Raw genomic sequence first — 23,065 nt, 5'->3', positions numbered from 1 at the left:
CTAGAGTCTTTACCTTCAAAGGTTTTTCTCACAGAGCAATGCTGTCAGGTTCAGCTGACAGAGGTACAGCCTAGACTTTTGTGCTACATGTTTTCTTAGAACCTCTAACATCACTGTAATCCTTTCTGTCTGGTGCAGCATCCAATTTAATCAAGTCTCTAGCACAAAGCTCATCTGATGTCATCTCTCATTTGTGCACTAGGAAATCAATGGATGCAGCTGCAAGTCACTGCAGTAGGTAACTATAGCTTGCCCTTGCACTTTGAGCATTTGCCTGTAGTTTACAGAGGCTGTCACCCCACAGTCAGCGTGGCTTGTGGTAGTGCAACTAGTGCAGAACTTAAAACAGCCCTTTTGCCAGCACATTTGCACGGGCATCCCATTAGCTATGGTACAAGTGATTCTGTTGCTCTAACACTGTTCCTGATATGTTCAATATTCTCTGTTATCTTTTTCACTTACTGAAATTTATGCACCTTGACATGTTGGTGGATGCATTCAGTAAACTGAAAAATAAATAAATGTATTATCTCTCTGTTGAATGTCACCACCTTTATGTGATCTGAAACATGAAAAAGCAAGCTGCAGGACAGCTTTGTTACAAAAGAATGGTGAGCAGTGGCAGAAACACAGAAGAAATGAAAGCAAACACCTGAATGTCACTAGTCGTTTTCAGAATGGAAATATTCCATTCACTCAGATGCAGAACAGTTGTGGAAATTAAAACGGATAATAAACCTAAGAGAGTCATCCATGAATTAATGTTTGCTACATTTAAAGTTTTCCCTATACAATTCAACAGGGTAAAGCAAGATATCAGCACTTGATGTATTATTTATTAATTATTTATCAAGGAACAACTAAGTGGCCTCACCAAGGTTACAGATACTCCTGATGACTACAGAAGTGCTAGGCTGATATGAAATAAAAAAATCTCAACAAGAGGGAGCATATAACCTGACACTATCAAGACTAGGTATGTACCAAAGCTGACACAGGTGCAGAAGTGTGAACGGACATATGGATAAATAATTCACCCATCAGCTTGTAGGGATGATCTACCTGGTATACAAATATCAGATAAATAGGGGTGTCATGGAAGAAAGTGGAAGGGAAGGGCAGGTACTCTATTTCTCTGCAAAAACTTTCTGATTATTTTCTAGCTTTAGATGTTTCTGGTTCCTCTCTAAGCAGCTGGAATTAAAGCTATTCAGCTGTCACTCATGAACAAAGTAAGATTCTGCCACCCTGACTTTCTGCAACAGTATCTCACAATTATCATTAAAACCAGTTGGTATATTTATGAAACAAAATATTACTTTGTGAAAAGCTTGGCAGAATTTTTCCCTACTCCATTAGCAGCCCTGGAGGCATGGTCACAAAACTGGAAAGCCAGAAAAAGAGCTGGTTTCAGTTCCTACCTCAGATTCCCAGGATCAGTAGGGATTACAGCAAGAAAAGTCTTTAGTGATTGCAAGAGCCTTTCCTTATGCTGCTTAATGGGATGCCCTCTGGCCAAATGAATGTACTCAGTGGGTTCTGAATATAGCCAGGTTGAACTTCACAGTATTTCTTCCTATGATACAAAGGAGTAAGGATGCTTCCACCTGACACCTAACACATGGCATATGGGCAAGTATTACAAGTGATAAACAGAATGTCTGTTAGCATTTTTCAAACATGAGCACTGATGGCTGAAGGCCCAATTTAAGAAAATTCCCTTTCATAGATCCAAACAAGAGGTGGAATAGGATTAGCATCATATTCATAAGACACTTTATGGGCATTGTCAGATGCTCAGACAACAGGGCTGATATGCTCAGCTGCTCTGCTTGCATGTACAATAGCTTGGATATGGACTTCATATGCATTTAAAAAACAAAGAACTACGATTCACAAGGAGATTTGCTAGTTGGAAGATAGCCAAAGACACAGCCAAAGACCTATGCATGGAATTCAGATACTAATTCAGGGAAACAGTTTCCTCTCTGTTGTAGAACTTTTTCATTACCTTGTTCATTAACCTTTCCTTGAGCATTAAAATATTCATTACCTTTTCTTGTGCAGTACGTTCATGCCAATTCACAGTATGGTGGTGTCCAGTTAAGAAGACATAAAATTGTAAGAAGAATCAGTTTCAGGGGCAATGTCTCAGGAGGTCCATGTTTGAGAGTTGTAGAAGTACCTGTACAGCTTGGCCTGATTTCGATGACATCAAGTGCTCAATTCCAGACCTGGATATAATGCAGTCAAACAAGCCAACGCATGGACTAGATCTTCACTTCCTCAGCCATGACAGCATAAACTCAAAAATCCACTGAAGACCCCCGCCCAGGCACTCTGCCTTCACTTTTTTCTCTTATCACAAAGCCAGACTCCAGTTCAATAAGGCCATGGAATGAAAACACTTCCCATTGCATTATTCATTTTGGATGTAAACTTACAGTGGCAGATGTCACCAAAGGATTTCAGAAATAGAGAGGTGTTCTTACATGGCTTTCAGCAGCAAATAATTAGGTATTTGCTCTCAGAATGATACGGTGGATCTTTTGAGCAATGTGTAAGCATAAAGGAAGATTTATAAAGCAGTTTCACAGTCAGCAAATCAAAGACATCTTATCAAAATGTGACCTATTCAAATGGCAAGTGATGTAGTGAAGAAAGATCATCTCTTAGCTGAGTACAAGTTAAGTTCAGCAAAACTGTCAAAGCCCTTTAAGGCAAACAGTCCATTACAGACCATGAATTTTGTAAACTATTAGCACTGCCAGGGTAGTGTGGGATAATTTCTCCAGAACTGAGAAGCTGACATGTTGTCATTTGACTTTTCCTCAGAAATCTACAGATAGATCATCTGTGCAGATAACACGCTTACCAGTAGGAAGATTCTCTCCCTTGTCAGAACAGCTAACATAAAATATGTGAAGGGTAAGCCTTTATAGGCTACAGAAGTTACAGCAGCAGGAAAAAATACAGCAGCAATATTTCTTAAGAATTCCATAATCATGTACTGCTCTATAGTACAGAGCTTAGAAATATCAGCTGGAAGACTGGCAGAAATCAGGATGCTGATTTCTCTGTCAAGAGTAGAGAAATATTACAGCATTGACTCCCAGCAGTAGAACCCACAATTGCCAGGAAAAGCAGAAGTTTACCTGATTAAGCTATGACCATTTAAGTTACTAGGCAGTTGATCGATATCTCTCCTATCACATAAGAGAGGACACAAACTGTTTAGGGAAATGCTAATGGACATCCTAAGGTAAATATGCCTTATAAGAGCATCTCCCTATGTTTGTACACTGAAGGGATCTAAACCAGTAAAAGTGCTGTAGTTGCACAGGACAGCATATACAGGAGATATGTTCTATGTTGTTATCTCTATCTTTTAATTATAACAGCTAACCATAAGGCAGAAAAGGTTTTCCAAACATATATGACTGTTACAAAGACAATACAAAAGCCTGAGGTTCTTCAGTAACAAAAAGCAGCAGATCATCCACTGTACCTATCAGGACAGGTTTTTGGTAGTCTTCCAACATGCCAGTTTAACACTGGTAGAGTCAATGACACCTTTAGAATAATTACTGATTTACTGTGGCATGAATCAGGCCTTAAATACATAATCACCTTATAACAGATGCAAATAGATTATAAAAAACAAATAGGTATCCCGTAGGAAACAAATAGAACATGAGCATCTAATGGAAAACAAATATTCCCTTAGACCTTCAAATGACAGTTGTGATATGAAATACTGCAAGAAATCAAGTAATCTGGCACTTTCTACTCCCGGCAACTTTATCATCAGTATATTATCGTATCTCATTGAGCTCTCAGTGGTTTGATACAACAACAGCCCTGATGAAAAACAGTTAAAGAGAACAGAGACAGTTCACTGCATTCAAGAGGCTGAAAACAGATGTTTTGTCCCACTGGAGTTTTAAAACAAATAACCGTTTTAAAGACCATAGACCACAAAGTTGTTTTAGATCATTGACGGAGTAGAAGATTATAGGCCACTGCTTTTCAAACTGAAAGGAGTAGATCTGTACTGTTGAGTATGAATAACAGCTCTAGAAAAGTAGTAAAGTTTTTGTACAACTTTTATTAGCAATATACCTGCCCCTTTGTATGCCAATCAACAAAAACTGCAAATGTCTTTAGCTACAGAAAGTTGAGCTCACATCATCAAGATTCATGGGTTTAGCTGTAAAGTTCAACCCGGTTCAGATTTTAACCAATTTGGAAAAAAACACTCACTAGACAGTGACTTGACTGAAAGTGTGACAGCCCAAAAAATTAAAAAGAGGAAAATTTCAGAACAATGCTAAACACTGAATTTCTAACATTTCTAAATAGTCTTTTATTTTTAAATGTATCACTTGTTCCAAACAAAACATCTCATATTTGTATTTCTTTACAGAACTGACCTGAGCTGATTTTCAGTAGCATCCCCCCTCCCCCAAAAAAAGTTTAATTTCTTTTTATTTCAATCAAAAAAGCCCCCAAAACACTGGGTAATGCCTGTCGTAGCTTAACTCAGCCATGTTTTTCACACCTGCTTTTCAGTGTTGCCAAATAACAAAGAATTCCACAATTCACACTGTTCATTTCCTACGCAATGATTTTATTTAAATTCCATATAGCTCCTAAAATACTGTTAGCCACAAAAATGCCAAAGGTTTCTGCATCAAGGTACAATTCCATTAAGCCCTACTTTGAACTTATTAGGAGATCCTCTGGCTGAATTTTATGCAGATCAAGTTTGCTTTGAGATTCAGATTCAATGCTTATGAAAATGACTTTGTTTAAAGCTACAGTATTCAAAGATTTTCTGCCCAAAGGAGCCCCTTCAACTTTCAAACTGCACTTACTGTATGTATTTATGTGAGCCTTGAGTAATCCCAACTCTCTTCTCTGCACAGCAGTATTGTTTATGTTCACTGATACCTGTTCTCCGTATCTTGGAATTTTCCCCAACTGAACTCTGCCTCTAGAGGGTATTCATTCATCCATTTTCTGAAAACTCATACGTTCTCTTGAGATTTCTAAAAGAGACAGCAAATACTGCAAAAGGAAAAAGAAAAAAAAAAAGTTTTGAAATCTTAAATACATTTGTCTTGGCTACATTTACCTCTTTCTTGCATTTGCTTTACATGAATTTTCATTTAATTGGGTTTCATCAGCATGAATGAACACAGAAAGTGAATTTTTAATTTGTTTCTTTCAAGTATTCATACCAGAAACTAGACAGGTTAGACATCTACGGATAATGAGGAGAAATACAAGTTTATTAGTGAGAACTGAATAAAAAGCATGCATCCTCATGCTTCAAGGCATTACAAAAATAAATACAGAACTGATACCCCTTAGCTCTATAAATAACAACTGATAGAGATAAAGGAGAAACTTTTCCTTCCCACATTTGTCCCATAATTGCTTGATGGTACTATATTCTGAAGCAAGTTTCTGAAAAGAGAAAATAGACACATGCACACTTCACTGCAGAGAAAGCTAAGTTTCACCAATTATTCCATGGTAACTCTGCATGTTTTGAGCTCTTAAAAGGGTGAGGTTGCTTATCCCCCAGTGAAAAAATGCAATTTATCTTCTATTTTCTGTTGTGTATATCAGGGCATGAGCATGCACAAGGATGTTTCCCATGCAGCAAACCAACTGAAAATTATCTGAGTGACTTGTCTGTGTGCTCATACACTGTGATAAAAGGTAGGCCTTCCTGTCCCGCACAAAACAGCAGTTCAAACTTATATGGCAATATGTACACTTTTCTTATAAATATCTAATCTCAGAACAGAAACAGCAGTAAGGGAGTACCCATACTCAGCTCAACTCACACAAACACCTCTTAAATAAAAAAAATCATAATCTGAGAAAGTTGCAGGTCTTTAAAGATATTTCACTAAGAAAAAGGTGCAATTCATCAAGTAAATTATTCATTGTAATTTATCCGCAATAACCATTAAACGATGTCTAAAAGCTTGCAAATGGATCCATTTTCAACATGCTTTTCAGGCTGTTTAGAATATCATGGCATTTTAACAAAATGTTACGAGGTGACATCTTGGTATGGTATTTAATAATTCATATGGACACATAAACTTCCTTCTTTCTGCCCATCAATGGCAATTACAATTTAAATAATCACTCTGGCAGTTCAGAGTTATGAGTCAAGAATGAAAAGCTAACTATGCAGAAGCAGTTCCCTGTGTAGGCAGGGGGGACCCTACAAACTTTATGTACTCCTTTTTATACTGCCAGCTATGGGAAGACATCATTTACAGGATATTGTATCTTTCAGGCATGTACTGAGAAGCAGAAATGAATATGTCATTTTAGAGTTAAACAGTCATCAAAGGCCATAGATATAAAAACGAGACAGCCCTAGAATTTTTACATTCAAACTTCATTTCTAATGTAAATGGTATAGAAAAAAAGAGTGGTTGACCATAAACTTCTCCAAAAATAGTTTTTGTGAATAATGAACTTTTTCCCAGATAATTCCATTTAGTGCCTTTGATATAGTAAATGCTGCAATAAATGTTTTTATTACAAGTAATTGCAAATAAATTATAGAATATATTCTATGTCCTTCCTTAAGGGGTTTATTCACATAGTCATCCCAGACAAGTGTTGCTCCTACAGAAGAAAAACCCAGACCATAAGCAAGACTGCACTATGTGACAGGCTTTACTCAATCATACTGTAGTTTCCTAGGAGATCTAGAACTTGTCATCACAGCCACTTGCTATTAAAGCTCAAACACTTTAATGAAGAAAACCGCAGCATTTTCACTGTTTCAGTCTGCATGACATTAAATTATATGATGGACCCCCCTAAATGACAAACATTAAATTATGAAACAGTTTATGACGCATATTGTGTTCTCCATCTTCTCTTAACATCCCTCCCCAGTTCCAACTTCTTGTTCCACATGTAGTAAATATCGCCAAATGTCTTCAGCCATCTACAAAACCACACTAAAATGTTGGAAAAAATTATAATAGACAATGCTTCCTTTTCAGTCTTTATCTTCCATTTAAAAAGGTGTTAGGGTACACTTTGATAAAAGGAAAACCCAATATGCAGACAGGATAAAACAGATCCCCTTTTCTGGAATGTTCATTATAATGTAACAACTAATAAAGCAGAGGAACAAGCTTTTACTAAAAACTGGACAAAGAGTGAAAATACTTCTATTTCAATTAATGCCATCATGAGGTCTGGAGAACAAAATATTTCATTTAGCCACTTAGGAAGCAGAGAATAGACAAGGTTTGTGCCTTGCCTTCAATACACAACCCAATCAAAACCTCAACTATATGGATCCTATGGGGAGGTCAGTCAGCCTCCACATTCATTCATTCCTAGACCTCTCAGTTAAACTTTAAGTGTCAGTGAATGCCAGGTGATCTGGTCTTCATTAGATGGCTCTACACAAAATGAGGACAAGAAGTATTACTGATCTTAATCCCTATCAGCCCTGCTAAACTCAAGGCTGTGTCTAGGAAGAGAGGCCCATACCACATTGCCAAATCTTCAATCTGTACTTTTAAAAGGAAGGATTCTACAGTCCTTCTTGTGCTTCCAAATTCTTTATGCTTACTCAGTCTTTCTTGTTATTCCAAGTCCAGGGAAAGACAGATAAGGTTACACAGAAAAAAAAATCAAAACTTTATAACTGGGAATGAGAAACTTGTTGCATTTAATATCGATCCCTAAAAGTGTTTCACATATTTCACATCGGTAGAAAAGCACTGAATGTTTTGCACAGCCACACATGGAACAACACATGCCACACCAGCTTGCTATACTCTGTTGTGTTTATCACAGTAGAAACAAACATGCTAGCTTTCTACAGGCTCAGAGAACACTTTGCAAAGTTAGAGAACAAAACCATTTCCATGCATTTAGAATTATTTTCTTCTTTTCACCAAAAAAAAAGGGAGGGGGAGAGGAAGGAAGGAAGTATAAGCTATATGTACACATTTTTTCCCAGAGATAGTTCAATTCAAAAGATTTGCATTGCTATATGGATATAAAGATTAAAAAATATCACCATTGTAGATTAAATACTTAATGGCTTATAATATTCATGCCTGTCTTCTAAGGAGGAAATGGAGTTAGGAAAACAATTTCTTTATTGCTATAAGAATACTGAACTATTACAGAATCCATACATTCCCTCCTACAGTTCAGCGACTTGCTGGAGAATAAGTTGACAAAATGCTCAGTCGCTTGCGCTAAACTTTATTGTCCATGTTAAGGTGATTTCAGCAGAGTGCAGGTCAGCCTACAGAATGCCTAAGGTAAATACATCATTGGATACAACTGGATTTAAAACACAGCACTTGATTCATAAAGGCAAGATATATTCATGTGTACTAGTACATGTATACATGTATATTATCATTGCAACTGTATCTAGGAGTGATTTCAACTGTTCACATTTCAGAACCAATGGACAATATTGCACAGTGTGTTCTAAATGCCTAACAGATATCCAGGACCTCTTTAAAAAAAAATTCCATGCATAATAAGGATTCCATGGCTTCCTGTATATTTAGTGGATTAAAATTACCTTTGAAACGTGTCTAATGTAGTTTTAGAAAAACTAGCTTGCAAAGCATGAAAATGGTAATTCTGAAGCAAGGTGCTATAAACAAACCTAAAATTCATATAAAAAAGTCTTCTGCAATATAAGCTTTTACAATGTCTGAAATAACTGAAAAATATTGGCAGTCATTCAGCTTTTAATGAAAAATAGACAACAGGAAAATTCTATGTTGAAAGAGACTGGGGAAAAGGCAGTTCTTGGTTAAATATCACAAAGTTTCACATCAATTTTGCTGTTTTGCAAACATGAACAATTTTTCTACAAAGCTTGGAAATGTAAGAATCAAGCTGAGTTCTTCCCACATAACAATTTTTACTCAAAAGGACTCTGATAACTAAGTTTCCTCTGCTGGGATTCAAATGGAACTGTAAGAGGCATGTAATAATTTAAGTTGTGACACAATGAAGAGTATGAATCAGATCAGCATAACTTTTCAAAAACACCTTTGAATGTGAGGTCTTAAACCCATGTTCTTGGTTAGGAGTCTCTGATCCAGTGTCTACAGTTATGGAGTTCTTACAAACATTCTGAGGTTGATTTAATGTCTTTGGAGGACATGAATTTGACAACTACAGCTTAGAACTAAAACACCTGTGAAAAATCAACAGGGGAAAAAAGAAGCTCAATACACCTTATTTCTCACTTCCCTCAGCTGATGCTAGGAAAATGAAGTTATTTACATCTTTGCTCAATCCACTTCCAATGCAAAGAAATAAAAATGTTATTCTTCTCATTCACTTATACTTGGATTTTTAGTTCGTTTACATAAGAACAGCATGAAACATTAGCAAGAACACAGGTTATACACTTACAGGGGAGTATGTATCTGTGGTCAGACTTCACTGCAAATGTCAAGTGTTCTCATGTCACTGCTTGCTTACTGAAGTACTAAAACAATAATGATAAAGATGAATAGAATAACAAGCTTTAAGGAACAGGTATTAAAAGTAGAAGAATTAAGAAATATACACCTGCAGAGAAAGACAGTAAAAACCTTCCCTGACAAAATATTATTCAATTAAGGCTGAAGTAGTGCCCCTGCTAAAGATCCTGTTTTCAATCACTTACACTAGTGAAAAAGCTCTGATCCTCTGTGTCATGTGTCTGCCTTGGCCTGAATTTTCCTGGAAAATTTCAGTCAAAATACTGCAGCCACTCCCAAGAAAAAGGCTAGCAGAAATAGCATTATTTTAGAATGTTAAAAGATTCTGAAAACCCTTTCTGTAAGAAATGCCATGCTTTAGAATACCGACTTGCAAATTGGCAGAGATCTTGTGCCTTTTGCACTCTTGATGAAAAGCCACTCAAAAATGTCCAACTTGCAAGCCTTGTGGTTTATGCACAGCCAGTACTTCCTGGACTTCCCAACCTTTCTGTCTGTACTGGACATGCTCCAGGGACCTGAGAAGGTCTTTCTCTGCAATTGCAGCTTTGTGCCAAACCTGAGTCTAACAATCTGAACTAAGGCCAGACGTCTTTGCTGCTGTTCCAATACTCTCCTTACTAAGTCCAAGCAATACAGAAGAGGCAGCTCTCAGACTCAAATATAAAGAGAGAGGACCAATCCTTCAGGGGAACAGACTGGCAAGAGGAGCCTGAGGAATGAAAAGGGACTGGAGAAGGGTGGGGAAAAGGCAGACTGAGGCCCAGAACATTTGGGCCGGAAGAAAGAAGATGGAGAGCAAATGGAACTAGGTCTACTCAGAAGCAAGTAGACTGCTGAGCAGAGACACTAAGGTAGAATCCAGAAGAGGTGAAGCGGAGACAAAGTGCTGTTGAGGAACAAGTCCCAGTTAGGAGATATCTGGGAGTGAGGCTGAAGGAGTAAGAGAGACAAAAGGGAAGATATGGAGGTTAGACACTGTAGCCAGGTAAATAAACCAGGTCTAATAAAATATGGATGTCTGGTTTTGGCTGGGATAGAGTTAATTTTCTTTCTAGTAGCTGGTATAGGGTTATGTTTTGGATTTAGTATGAGAATTATATTGATAACACACTGATGTTTTCAGTTGCTGCTAAGTAGTGTTCATATTAAGGCAAGGATTTTTCAGCTTCTTGTGCCCAGCCAGCAAGAAGGCTGGAGGGGCACAAGAAGTTGGGAGGGGACACAGCCAGGACACATGACCCAAACTGGCCAAAGGAAAATTCCATACCATGCAACATCACACCTAGTATCTAAACTGGGGGGAGTTGGCAGGGGCAGGGGGGTGGATCGCCACTCTGGGCATTGATCAATGAGTAGTGAGCAATTGCATTGTGCATCACTTGTTTTGTATATTCCAATTCTTTTATTATTATTATTATTATTGTCATTTTATTATTATCATTATTATTTTCTTCCTTTCTGTCCTATTAAACTGTCTTTACCTCAACCCACAAGTTTTACTTTTTTTTCCTGATTCTCTCCCTTGTCCCACTGGGTGGCGGTGAAGTGAGCGAGCCCCTGCATGGTGCTCAGGTGCTGGCTGAGGTTAAACCATGACAACGGACAAGGCAATGCATGTGAAAAACCTACTTTATGAAGACAAAGACTTTTTTATCAGCAAAACCCATAAGCCAATGCAGGGAAAAGCCAAGACTGGGCAGGTTGGAGAGGATGCAGGTACTCCAAGAGGCTAGAATGGATCCAAAGATTTCCAGGTCTCATCTCTGTTTGCTGATGGCAAATGCCTATGAAACCCATTGAAAAATCATCTAAGTATTTGAAAACAGAAAATCATGAAATGGCTTTGCTACTTCTGCATGGTGGGCTGACCCTGACTGGATGCCAGGTGCCCACCAAAGGTGCTTTACCACTCCCCCTCCTCAACTGGACAGGGGAGAGAAAATATAACAAAAGGCTCGTGGGTCAAGGTAAGAACAGAGAGAGATCACTCAACCGATTACCATCACAGGCAAAACAGACTCGACTTGGGGAAAATTAACTTAATTTTTTGCCAATCAAACCAGAGTAGGGTAATGAGAAATAAAATCAAATCTTAAAAACACCTCCTCCCCACCCCTCCCCTTCTTCCCAGGCTCAACTCCACTCCCAATTTTCTCTACCTCCTCCCCCTCAGTGGCACAGGGGGATGGGGAATGGGGGTTGCAGTCAGTTCATCACACGTTGTCTCTGCCACTCTTTTCTCCTCAGGGGGAGGACTCCTCATATTCTTCCCCTGCTCCAGTGTGGGGTCCCTCCCACAGGAGGGACTCCATGAACTTCTCCAATGTGAGTCCTTCCCACAGGCTGCAGTTCTTCACAAACTGCTCCAGCCTGGGTCCCTTCCATGGGGTGCAGTCCTTCAGGCACAGACTGCCCCAGCGTGGGTCCCCCTCAGGGTCACAAGTCCTGCCAGCAAACCTGCTCCAGTGTGGGCTCCTCTCTCCGCGGGTCCACAGGTCCTGCCAGGAGCCTGCTCCAGAGTGGGCCTCCCACGGGGTCACAGCCTCCTTTGGGCATCCACCTACTCTGGGTGGGGTCCTCCCCGGGCTGCAGGTGGAGATCTGCTCCACCGTGGACCTCCCTGGGCTGCAGGGGGACAGCCTGCCTCACCACGGTCTTCCCCACAGGCTGCAGGGGAGTCTCTGCTCCAGCGCCTGAAGCACCTTGTCCCCCTCCTACTTCACTGACCTTGGTGTCTGCAGAGTTGTTTCTCTCACATATTCACTCCTCTCTTTGGTTGAAGTTGCCATTGCACAGTCTTTTTTTTCCCTTCTTAAATCTGTTATCCCAGAGGCACTACTACCGTCACTGATGGGCTTGGCCTTGGCCAGCGGTGGGTCCATCTTGGAGCCGACTGGCATTAGCTCCGTCGGATATAGGGGAAGCTTCTAGTAGCTTCTCACAGAAGCCACCCCTGTAACCCCCCTGCTGCCAAAACCTTGTCACGAAAACCCAATACATCCTGCAATGTAATATGATTGTATAATACTAAAGCTTCTATTAGAAGAAAGCTTTATTCTTCCTTTCTCTTATTTCCTATTACATTCATTTTTTATACAATTTTACTACTTTCCTCTGAGGCAAATATTCCAAAACTTCTTTATCTGTCTCTCTGTGAGATTTCCACCATTGTCTGATACGGCTGCTCTGAGCCCTAGTAAATTCTTCAGTGCTACTTCTGGGCTGTGGTGACTGGCACTTAGTTATGAATTGTTTAGCTTCCCCAGGTATAGAAAAGGAAAACAGCTCAAGGAAAAATTTTATTGGAGCACTCTGTTGGAGGATGATTCCCAGAGAAACTGTCATTCACTTGGTCTTCTACTATCCTTTTTTCTCTTTTGCCATCCTCTGTTAAAGTTCTTCAGTATCTGTGGTGAAGTGAACCTCAAAGTGCTAGCTGGAATTTGATATGCTAGTGGTAGCCACTTATAAAAACAACTTTATGGTTGCACTTGTAATTTTAAATGAGCAAAATAATTCCTCACTCTAAGAACATGCTTTTTTCTCCATGTTATATGTATCAAACACAAGACTGGAAAGAAAAACAATACCAGCCCAGTTACTCATCACACAACTTTCCACAAAGCCCTACTATCTGCCAAATGTGTTAGTATCACTAGTACAGAGATTAAGCCAAATATTGTTGCTACAGCAGCTGGAGATATTTTCAGGACCAAAATATTGAGTTGTAAGGGATAGAGAAGGTAATGGTTCAGCAGACCATGCAAGTGTATTAGAGGATGAGAATTTAATTACACCTGCAAAAGGAGGGGTGGGAGAAGGAACATTGCGTTCACAAAAGCTTTCAAGTTCATGACAGGTGCAACAGCAATTATGTTCTAAATATTCTGTGCACATCAAGAAAAATTAGGGACCATTTCCACTCCCAAACATATTATAAATGGTGTCATAATATTATCATGGATTTTCATCACCACAACTGAAGTTACTGTAGGGACTCCTCCAGTCTCCAGCCTACTACTGGACAATAACAAATCCAAAGCAATCCGCTACACTATTTATGCCAAGATGTTTTAGAAGACTCTTGTCCTAAGCACTTAGTGAGAGATTTCGCCATTCAGGACACTTTTTGTAAGGATAATTGTTTACATTCTTGTCCTTAATCAAAATTCAGTGAAGAGGGAGAAAAATCAAGTCTCATTCAGTCCTGATTTATGGACTTGTGCTTTGTCTTGGTCCTCCTGTGAAGAAAAATTATTTTGGAATTTTACATCTCACTGAGAACTCTGACAAATGAAGCAGTTTCCAGATTGTGGTCTTTAGACCTCACTCCCCACAGCCTCAGGATTCCTCTGAACCTAGTACTCACACTCCAATACCCAGAATACCCTGTCTCCACCTGCCCCCAAAAGCCCTATTTTCTCAAGATTTCTGAAGCCAAATGCTCCACAAAATAAAATTTTATTAATAGGTAACAAGGGCTAAGTCCAAAGAATATTTTGTAAAAAGGGAAAACATGCCAACGCTCACAAAATTTGCATTTTTATCTTAACCTTTGAAGGAAATAGTTATTTGAATATTTTCTGAAGTCTTTACTTTTACTTTTTCTGACATGACAAATTTTTGAACTGTTTTTTGTTTGTTTGTTTTTTTGTTTGTTTTTAATAAAAAGAGGATATTCAACTACAAAAAATAAGCTTTCAATAAAAAGTTTGACTTCCATGGGTGTACAAGAAGCCACCTCAACTCAAAGGCACTTCCAGGAACACACCAAATTAACCTTTTTTTTTTTTTTTCTCTTTTATAGTTCACCATTCATTTTGCAGTAAATCTATTTAACCCAAATACTATGTCTGACCTGCTTTGGGAGAGCAAATCCAACTGCTTCTGCAGAGCCATTCTATACAGAGAAGTTCTTTTCAAAACGCTACAGCATTTCCATTCTATTTTTACAATTCCTTAAGCATCATAGCAGATATGGGTATTACAGTATGTCATAACTAGTTAACCACCTTTCTCAATTTGTATTCTTTTTATAGATTGGTTACAACTGAAACAACTCCCACACCAGTAGTATCTGACCCATTTAAGCCAAACACCACCATCCCAGGTATGTAATATCAAAGCACTCTGATAAAAAATAGACATTAAAAGTAATGAGGAGTGTAGCATGTAGCCTGAATATCTATATAAATCCCCAGAGATTTTGTTCAACATTCAACAAAAACTCCAGTACAAAATTAGCCACAGAACCCTCATCTCCTGATTCCAGGCCTTGATAATCACAACACAAGCATCCCTCTAAGTCCAAAAATGTCTCACATGTCAAATGTTCACAAGTTAATCAATGGGATTTCCTTGAGGATTATTAGAATAAGAGGTTCTAATGAGAAAATGTTCTTTGAACTATAAAAAAATTAGCACAAAGCTTGCTTTAATATTTTTCCCTCCATCCATTGCTTCTGGCACTCATCAGAAGAGCTCTGACAGCTGCTTTTCAATTTTCAGATTTCAATATTGCCTTTGATAGGTGTTATGCTTTGTATACATCTGGCTTATTTCTGAGCCTTTTTCTTCTAAAAGTCACCGCTCAGCTGGATCTAGTTTTCACTGTCAATGGCCTGAACAAGATGATCGCTTAATGTGAAAGGACCCATGAAGCAGTATAAGAGAATGATATGTCACAGTGTCAAATTTTGCAAGACTGTTCTGTATTACTTAAGTTCATGTGACTGAATCACAGTCTGGCAAACTTAATTTTGGAACTCAGTACTAAGTTTTAGAAGACAGTTCTTAATTGAAAAGTTCATTTCTAATGAAAGTGTGAGGTGGTGAAAGGTTGGACTAGCAGACTAGATCATTTGAGTCTTTATTAATAACATGAGTTCATTTTAATTCAGTGAAGCACATAATTGGCATCAAGCTTTTCAAGATCAGCTCTCTCTTCTGTGACTGGAATCTGTAATATTTTAAGACTTTTTTAATGATATGGTAGATGTTTTTATTATTTGCATTTTTAAATTAGGTTACTGTTAGATAGTTCAGACTAATTATAAGCTTGTTGATTTTACTGAGCCCAATGATATCCACTGCCTAGTGACAAATCTTTATAAGTCTAAACCTGAATTCCTTGTAATTACTCTGCAGTCATCTAGTACTATGGTATAGAGATGAACAGGTCCCCCTGAGATTACTCCACCTTGAACAACCAGAAGAGGGCAATGGGGTCAATTACTGTTTCAGTTTACCCCACAGCTGCTGCATGTAAATCAGTTTACCAGAAGCTCGGGAAATGCTTTAATAACATTTATTTCAATGCCTTTATCTCTGCAATTTCAGGCATTCTTGATGTAGGAAAATGAAATTCAGAAGTAAAAATACACTGAACACAACCAAAATGGTCTTAGCCATTTAGAACAGAAATTCACTACTCTGCAAGTACAGGAACTTTCTAATGTTTGCCATACTACTATCATCCATTTTATTGGGGTACTTGTCTACAGAAGAGATATGCTTAAAAAACCTGTGCAATACAGATCACCCAGTCACAGGTACCATTCCATTTGATATGAGATTTTAATCAATCAGGTCCTGAGTACTTTTGTACTCTTAATGTTAGCAATGCCAGGATTTTCTGAATAACTGAAGGTTTTTGCAAATCCATAGTCTGATTTTTAGTTCAACTTTTCAAAAGAACCTGTGATTCAAAAGTCTAAATTATATTTCAGTAGTCTTTTAGGCACTGATAAACTTTGCCCCAAAACAATTGGCAATTAATAGTCTTCAGCTAAGTGATTACCAATTAAATTTTTATTTGTTATTTTACTTTACATAAGCTGGTTATTATAGTTACTACAAATTGGGAATTTGCAGGTCTAATTTTTTTGAAAGAAATGAGGCTTAGTACACAGGTGAAGATAGAAGCAATCTCAAACCACCAGTGGGTATGTTGAAATTACCATAATGCATCTCTGCACAGGTTTACAGCCCTCATTACCTGAATCTTCTGCTTTAAACAGTAGTAACATATTGGAACAGGCTAACTAAAAATGCTCTAAGGTCTTTTTAGGAAGTTTTCAGAGGCATAAATGAGAAATATCTACCCATCTAGCAATGGAAAACCATGACCTTTAAATTTTCAGAAAGCCTCAACTTGCTATGGTTGAGCAATAGGGTGAGATTTTTCTCATTTTATTAGGTTGATAAAGCTGGTGAAGGTGGCAAGAAGAGACAGATACGGTATGGCTCATGCAAGCAATAACTTCTGGCTTTCAGTTGTGCCAGGACTGAACACTAATCCTCATGGCTCTACAGCATTTTCTTGGCTCCAAATACAACCCAGTCCTCAAACATAGCAACAGAAGCTAAACCCTACAGAGCTTGTGAAGTCATAAGGTCTCTAAAACCAAGATTCTCCTTTCTGGAGCAGCATCTCACCAGAGCAGGAGCTTAGCTGGTTCCCTTCCCATACACATTCTCTAAAACTGAGTGTGAAAAAGTGTCAAACAGCAGACCTGACAGAACTTTCTTGAGATAAACACTCAGACCAAATTATTTTCATTGCGTAAGTAGTTATGTATTTTTAAAAAATTCATAAATACACGATATCTTAGATTCAGCAGATGTCCTTCAAGACCCTAATGAGAGAAGACACAAAGAGGTACCAAAAGGACAGACAATATCTTAGCACAAAACGTGAGCAGTATTTCAGCCAGTCTCTCAGGTCCTCAGGGTCTGAAGTCATAACCAATCACGCTAGTTTTACTTTAGCATGCTTTCTCATCCATTCGAAGCACCACATGAGAAATTGATTGCAAAATTTAAACCCCATATTTTTACAATATTTAGACAATGAAGATACATTTCTTTTATCTGCACAAATAAGTCCATGTCCTTGGTTCAGCTGGGATAGAGTTAATTTTCACAGGAACCTGGGAGGGGGCACAGCCGGGGCAGCTGACCTGAACTAGGCAAGGAGCTATTCCATACCATGTGACATCATGCTCAGTATATAAATGGGGAGCAGGCTGGGGGGGAGGCCCTCTCAGCTTTCAGTGGGGGAAGTGGCAGAGTGTCAGGTTCTGGGTGGTGAGCAGTTGCACTGTGCATCACTCGTTTTGTATACTCTTTTATTAGTACCGTTGTTGTTGTTGTAACTTCTCTTTTTGTGTTGTCCCAGTAAATTGTCCTTATCTCAACTCTCGAGGTTCCAGGTTTTTTTCTTTTCTCCTTTCTGATTCTCCTCCCCACCCCACCGGAGGGGGGCGGGAGGAGTGAGCGAGCAGCTGCGTGGTCCTTTGTACCAGCTGGGCTGAAACCACAACAGTCCACAACTTAGTCTGAAAGAACCTGCAGAAATAATACTAGACTGTTTCCTGCTATCCTTTCAAAAATACAATTTAAAAGTGCTGACACAGTTTTTTCCTTCTAATGAATTAAAAAGCACCATTAAAGATTTTCTACTAAATTGTTTTCTTTTACTTGATGACTTCAATCTGAACTCCCTCTTCTCTTGCTGTGCCAGCAGCTGTCTTCTTACTGCATGGCACCTCTTTAGAGAACATGTCTGCAGACCAGAACTTTGTAAAAAAGAACAAATGCAACTTTGCAGACTGCATGTTCCACTTAAGAAGCAAATGAATGTCTGCTCAGCGCAATGCTTTCCACTGCGATAGTCAAAGCTTTGAAGCTTGGTCAACTTGTGGTACCCAGCAATCTGCTTCATTTAAAGGGCAGCATGCAGCTGCACTCTGGCAGAAGTAGATGAGGGACAGGATGGAGTGTCACCAATTACCTCAAGTGCTTTGACTGCTAGAGATTGAGCTTTGCATTGTTGTACAAGAATCTCAGCCCCACTAGCACAGTGCCCGACTTATTCATCACTTTTGTAACAGTTTCTAGAACAGCTTCCCTTCAATCTTTCATTTCAAAACCTTCCAGAATCTCAGCAGACCCTGGGTGGCTGTTAAACACAAAGTACAATTTATGAAGCAATGTCAGCTGTGTGCCAGCTCCAAGAGCATACAATGGCAAATGGACCAATTCTGGCTGTCCACCAGCTCTTAAGCAGCAAAGTGAAAAATACTGTTATCAGCATCCCAAGCAGAAAAAGACACACAGCTATGAAGCCAGTCAGTCTTCATGGGATGAGAAGCTTTGTTTGAAGGCAGCTAAGGAACCACGCAAACACTACATATACAATAATTTCTTAATATGTTCTCTCTCATCTGTCCATGCACACTAAGAAGAGCAACACATAGAATCAAGTTATTGCAGTGCACTACAATTAAATTCAGTTCAGACTAAGCCCCTCTGTCACTCCAAGCTCAAACATACAAGTGAAGTGAGTACCTAGACAGAAGAATACCCTAAGATCAAACAGATTAGCATCCTTAAAGACCATGCAAAAATAACCTTTATTATGTATTATTTCCTTCATAAAAATGAGTTATATTGTGTCAAATAAGAGACAGAGCGATACACATCTAGAAATGTAATGGCAACTGGAAACAAAGCTAATAATGGTTTCAAAGTGGAAGGAAGGGTTTGGGAGGTATGGTGAGGAAATTTGTTCTCATTTTAACTGCTACACCAAGATAAGGTGACTACCCTTAGTGAGTTATCTAGTCTATTTACCATTACTAGCCCCATTATTATTCTTTTTCTTGCATTTATGTAATTTTAAATACTGAAATACATAATCAAGGTTATACTTCAATACTAAATAAGCAATTAGCAGTCAGGCACTAATATTAAGCTGACATTTCATAAGGATTTTAAGATCCTCTGGACCTAAAGTTCAGCTGGTATATCCATTAAATGTGTGCACTATTTTTTTAAGTAGCACAATCTTTTCCAGCTAATTTGGTGATGTAATACCACAGTTTTAAAAGACTAAATATATCATTTGCAGAGGACTGTCCCCATCTCATGACAGGGTACAGGAACTCCACATCTCAGATTTACTACAACTTTGTTGCGGGGATGGAGATCTGAGTTCATTAACTTCAAAAAACCTACAGTTTTTTCCTGTAAAGGAAACAGCAGCCTCAAATTTAAGTATTATCACTTCCTGCTTTCTGATCTTTGTACAACAGTGCTACCTAGGTCTGTAACTTAACTCTAGCGACTATACAGATGGGAGTTCTGCTTGTAAAAGGATGGTCGGTTGTTGGCAAGAGGAATTCCCCTTTACTCCTTATACTCTGGTATAGCCTGTGATACTAAAGTTGGATGATATGTTCAGATAAAACAGTCATTATTCTCACGAATATTCAACTTTTACTAACTCTAATATGTACATACTAAAGAAGATTAAAACATAGTCTCTTTTTGTAAGTGACACTCCTATTTAAATCTTTGTTGCATGAGAGATCTCCACTGGACAATATAAAGTTTCTAGGCTGTTCTAAACCTGCACCTCTGCTTTAATCTGTTTTGCCTTAGTCAATTCTGAAACGTATTCGTATCACGTTAAAGCTCAGCAGACTGCTTACCAACAATGTTCAGCTTAACCACTCAAAGTCCTTACAAAAAGCACAGGTTTTTCAAATGATCCTTCCTAATAAAACTAGATTAGGCACTGTCTTGATGGTGCTAGCCAAGCATGCATTCATATCAGGAAAAACATCTGCATGAATGGTAGCAAGTTGCAATTACTCCTCCTCCATGTTAATTCAAACAACAAAGTAAATATCCAAAGACATTTTTGTGAGAACAAGTCATCAGCTTTAGGTTTTTTGTCTGGAGACACTACCACCTTCCTCATGAGTACATGGGGATAGTGCAATTCCAGCAACAGGAAAGAATAGGTTTATCTTTTGCTAAGAGAATAAGACATTAAGACTAACAAAAGCAGCATTACATTATTCTACTACAGCAGTTGTACAGATGACAGCCAGTAACATGTCAGGAACATTACTTATAAATATTTTAATTGCAATATTAAATCGCATTTTTGTCTTAGAATGTAAAAAACAAAACAACCACTTTAAAAGGAAAAATTCCAGTTCGTAACAGCAAAGTCCCCACTTTCATGTTACGGAATTGTAGGCATTTCTGAGGTTACATGACATCAGTCTTTCAGGTAGTCACATGATGAAACAATCATTCTTAATGTGATTACCCTATAATTAAGGGTCTACTCAAGCAAAGGTCCATCATATCTTTACTAGTGTACTTTCCTTTTCCTGTGTTATCAAATGCTACTCAGTAAACAGAAAGTATGAACCACATTGTGCAGTAGCCAAAACCTGAGAGTAATGCAAGGACACAAAAATGACAATGATATCTCATAGCAGTTGACAGCCATTAGATCACTACTATTTTCCCAGAGGGACTGGCTACAATATTTCTGCCATGGCACTGAGTTTTTTGATGGAGATATTATCATCTACATTTTCAACATTGCATGGGATTTAGCCACAGGAGTTATGCAGCTAAATCTTGTTCATGCAATGCCTGGAAGATTTAAATGGAAATGATTAATTATTACCTTTTAGCACTATCTTCTGCATAAAGAATTTAGAGTTCAGGAGTAGTCCTTCAGGAAATTACCCCTTAACACTTTTCCCTCAGTGCTTTAAAATAAAAAGTTCATTGCAATGATTTTTCACAGATGAAAGTTTTGGGATTTTTTTCTTTTATTCTCCTTATGTGAACATTCTTTGTCTAATCCTTTTGATTTATTTTTTTCTCCTCAAGGGTTGAAGAGATCATCATTTCCACCAAATTCTTTAGTACTGATTGTAATTAACAATCACAGCCTGAGCTACATTATTTACTTGCTGGGCATCTGTCATTTTTCCTGCAATCAGTGACTGAAGATGACACTGGCGCACAGGAAAATAATCTAGAAAAATCAGAGGTCTCATTGTTCAATTTTTTTTTTATTTTATGGATATTGAGAAATTACATTATTAATTTGGGAGACACCAGGCTGTTCTAGGTAAACTAATAAAAACACTCATTTTACTTTGTCATCCCCCCTTCCCCTCAACAAGGTCATAAGCAATTCCATATTATGTCTAAGACTCGTCCTCTGCCTGTAGCTACTACTAGGATTCTGGTGAAATTTAAATAAGCTAACATTCTTCCTTTTTATATGTTGACTCAGCTTTTTGCAGGGCATTACCAAACCCTGATTACATACTTATACAATTATGTAGGAAATCCACTCACATGGCCAGAGAACTATGCTCCAAAATATACACCAAGCATTACAAAAGCTTGCTCTAAGTTGTGTTTATAAAAATAACATCTAGTTTGTGAAATAAAGATAAATTAAAAGAATGGTCTCTGCAGAACAGCTCTGAGCTGACTTCACACTATGAAGTACTGCATAGAAGATGTCTTACTACCAGAAAAGCCTAAGGTTAATGCTTACCAGTAAGACTGCCACTGTGTAATACAGTTCATGATGCAGGTCATCCAACCTCCAAGCAGCTGAGGAAAGAAACAAGAATGTGGAATGCAGGAACTAGCTTCATAAATTGGATGACTGTCTAGATACATAGAGCTTCTAACTTTTTTATCCTTAGCCATATGTTGGAATATTTCTGAATATTGTATCCACTCCAGCAGGAGTGGATAAAAGGGATGGGAAGAAGAAAGGGTATGAGCATAAATAGTTGCTGCCTCCTTAACATTCTGGCTTGTAACAGAGGCGCAAGGGGAATATTAACAGCACATGCTATCTGGCTTAAAAGCAGAGAGAACTTAGGTTACAAAGGCAATGGACGAGTTAGCTCAGGATGCCAAACAGACAAAATAGACTAAATGCAGAAATGAAGAGAGGATTTCTGCTCAGCTACACCCATGTACTGCACTCTCTTTTCTGCAGGAGAGGAGAGCATTGTAAAATATTCCATTCAGCCGCATCTCCAGCTGATGTTGATCACCCAGTCCACTGACTTCAGTGACCCTTCAGGCTTGACCAAGCAATTCCATCATGAGACAGTTAGCTGGAGGCATAATGCTCTGGATGTTCAAAAACTCTGTCACCTCCTGGAATACTACTCACCCCCAATTCTTCTTTTAAAAGGAGACTTCTTCTACATAATGTGCTTAAGAGCTGAAAGTGGACAAAACTTCAGATGTGAACCACATGACATGGGCAGGCATAATAACAGGCTGTGTAGCTGTAGTAAGGGAAACTGCCACTATGACTAATGACCTCAGCAGAATTTAGGCCTCTGCTGAAAAAAGTAGTGCAAGTGACATTTATCTATATGTACAATATTACTGCTTGACTCAGAGTTCCTAAATGAGCTATTATTTCAGTATCCTGAAACAAAGTGTTACCTGGGCACTTCAGTTTTGGGATTCAGAGCCTAGAATAATTCTATTCAGATAAGTAAGCAATATTGGAAGTCATCCAAGAATTGGTGGCAAATGGCAATCTCATTTGTGATGCTGTGGGATGTTCCTTTCCCACAGAGAGAGAGCACCCTTAGGATATGCCAAGTACAAAGGAATTCAAATAAAAACAGTAACCTTCTAGAAAACTGCACAGCCAGATCTCAAGGGCAACCACAGAAACT

At 38.4% G+C, this 23,065-nt stretch overlaps 1 long non-coding RNA gene across 1 annotated transcript in view; it reads right to left on the bottom strand.

Annotated features, from left to right (window-relative positions):
- LOC115341622 overlaps positions 1 to 23,065 on the bottom strand; it is a 298,778-nt gene that overhangs the window by 210,092 nt on the left and 65,621 nt on the right. Inside the window, exon 2 of the long non-coding RNA XR_003923462.2 lies at positions 4,878 to 5,070. This is a non-coding gene — a long non-coding RNA (uncharacterized LOC115341622). The remainder of the gene's footprint in view (positions 1 to 4,877; positions 5,071 to 23,065) is intronic.

The sequence above is a fragment of the Aquila chrysaetos genome, chromosome 5, assembly GCF_900496995.4.
Source record: "Aquila chrysaetos chrysaetos chromosome 5, bAquChr1.4, whole genome shotgun sequence".
Taxonomy (NCBI): Eukaryota; Metazoa; Chordata; class Aves; order Accipitriformes; family Accipitridae; genus Aquila; species Aquila chrysaetos.
Note: the sequence above shows the minus strand (reverse complement) of the source record. Positions and strands in the feature narration are given on the sequence as shown.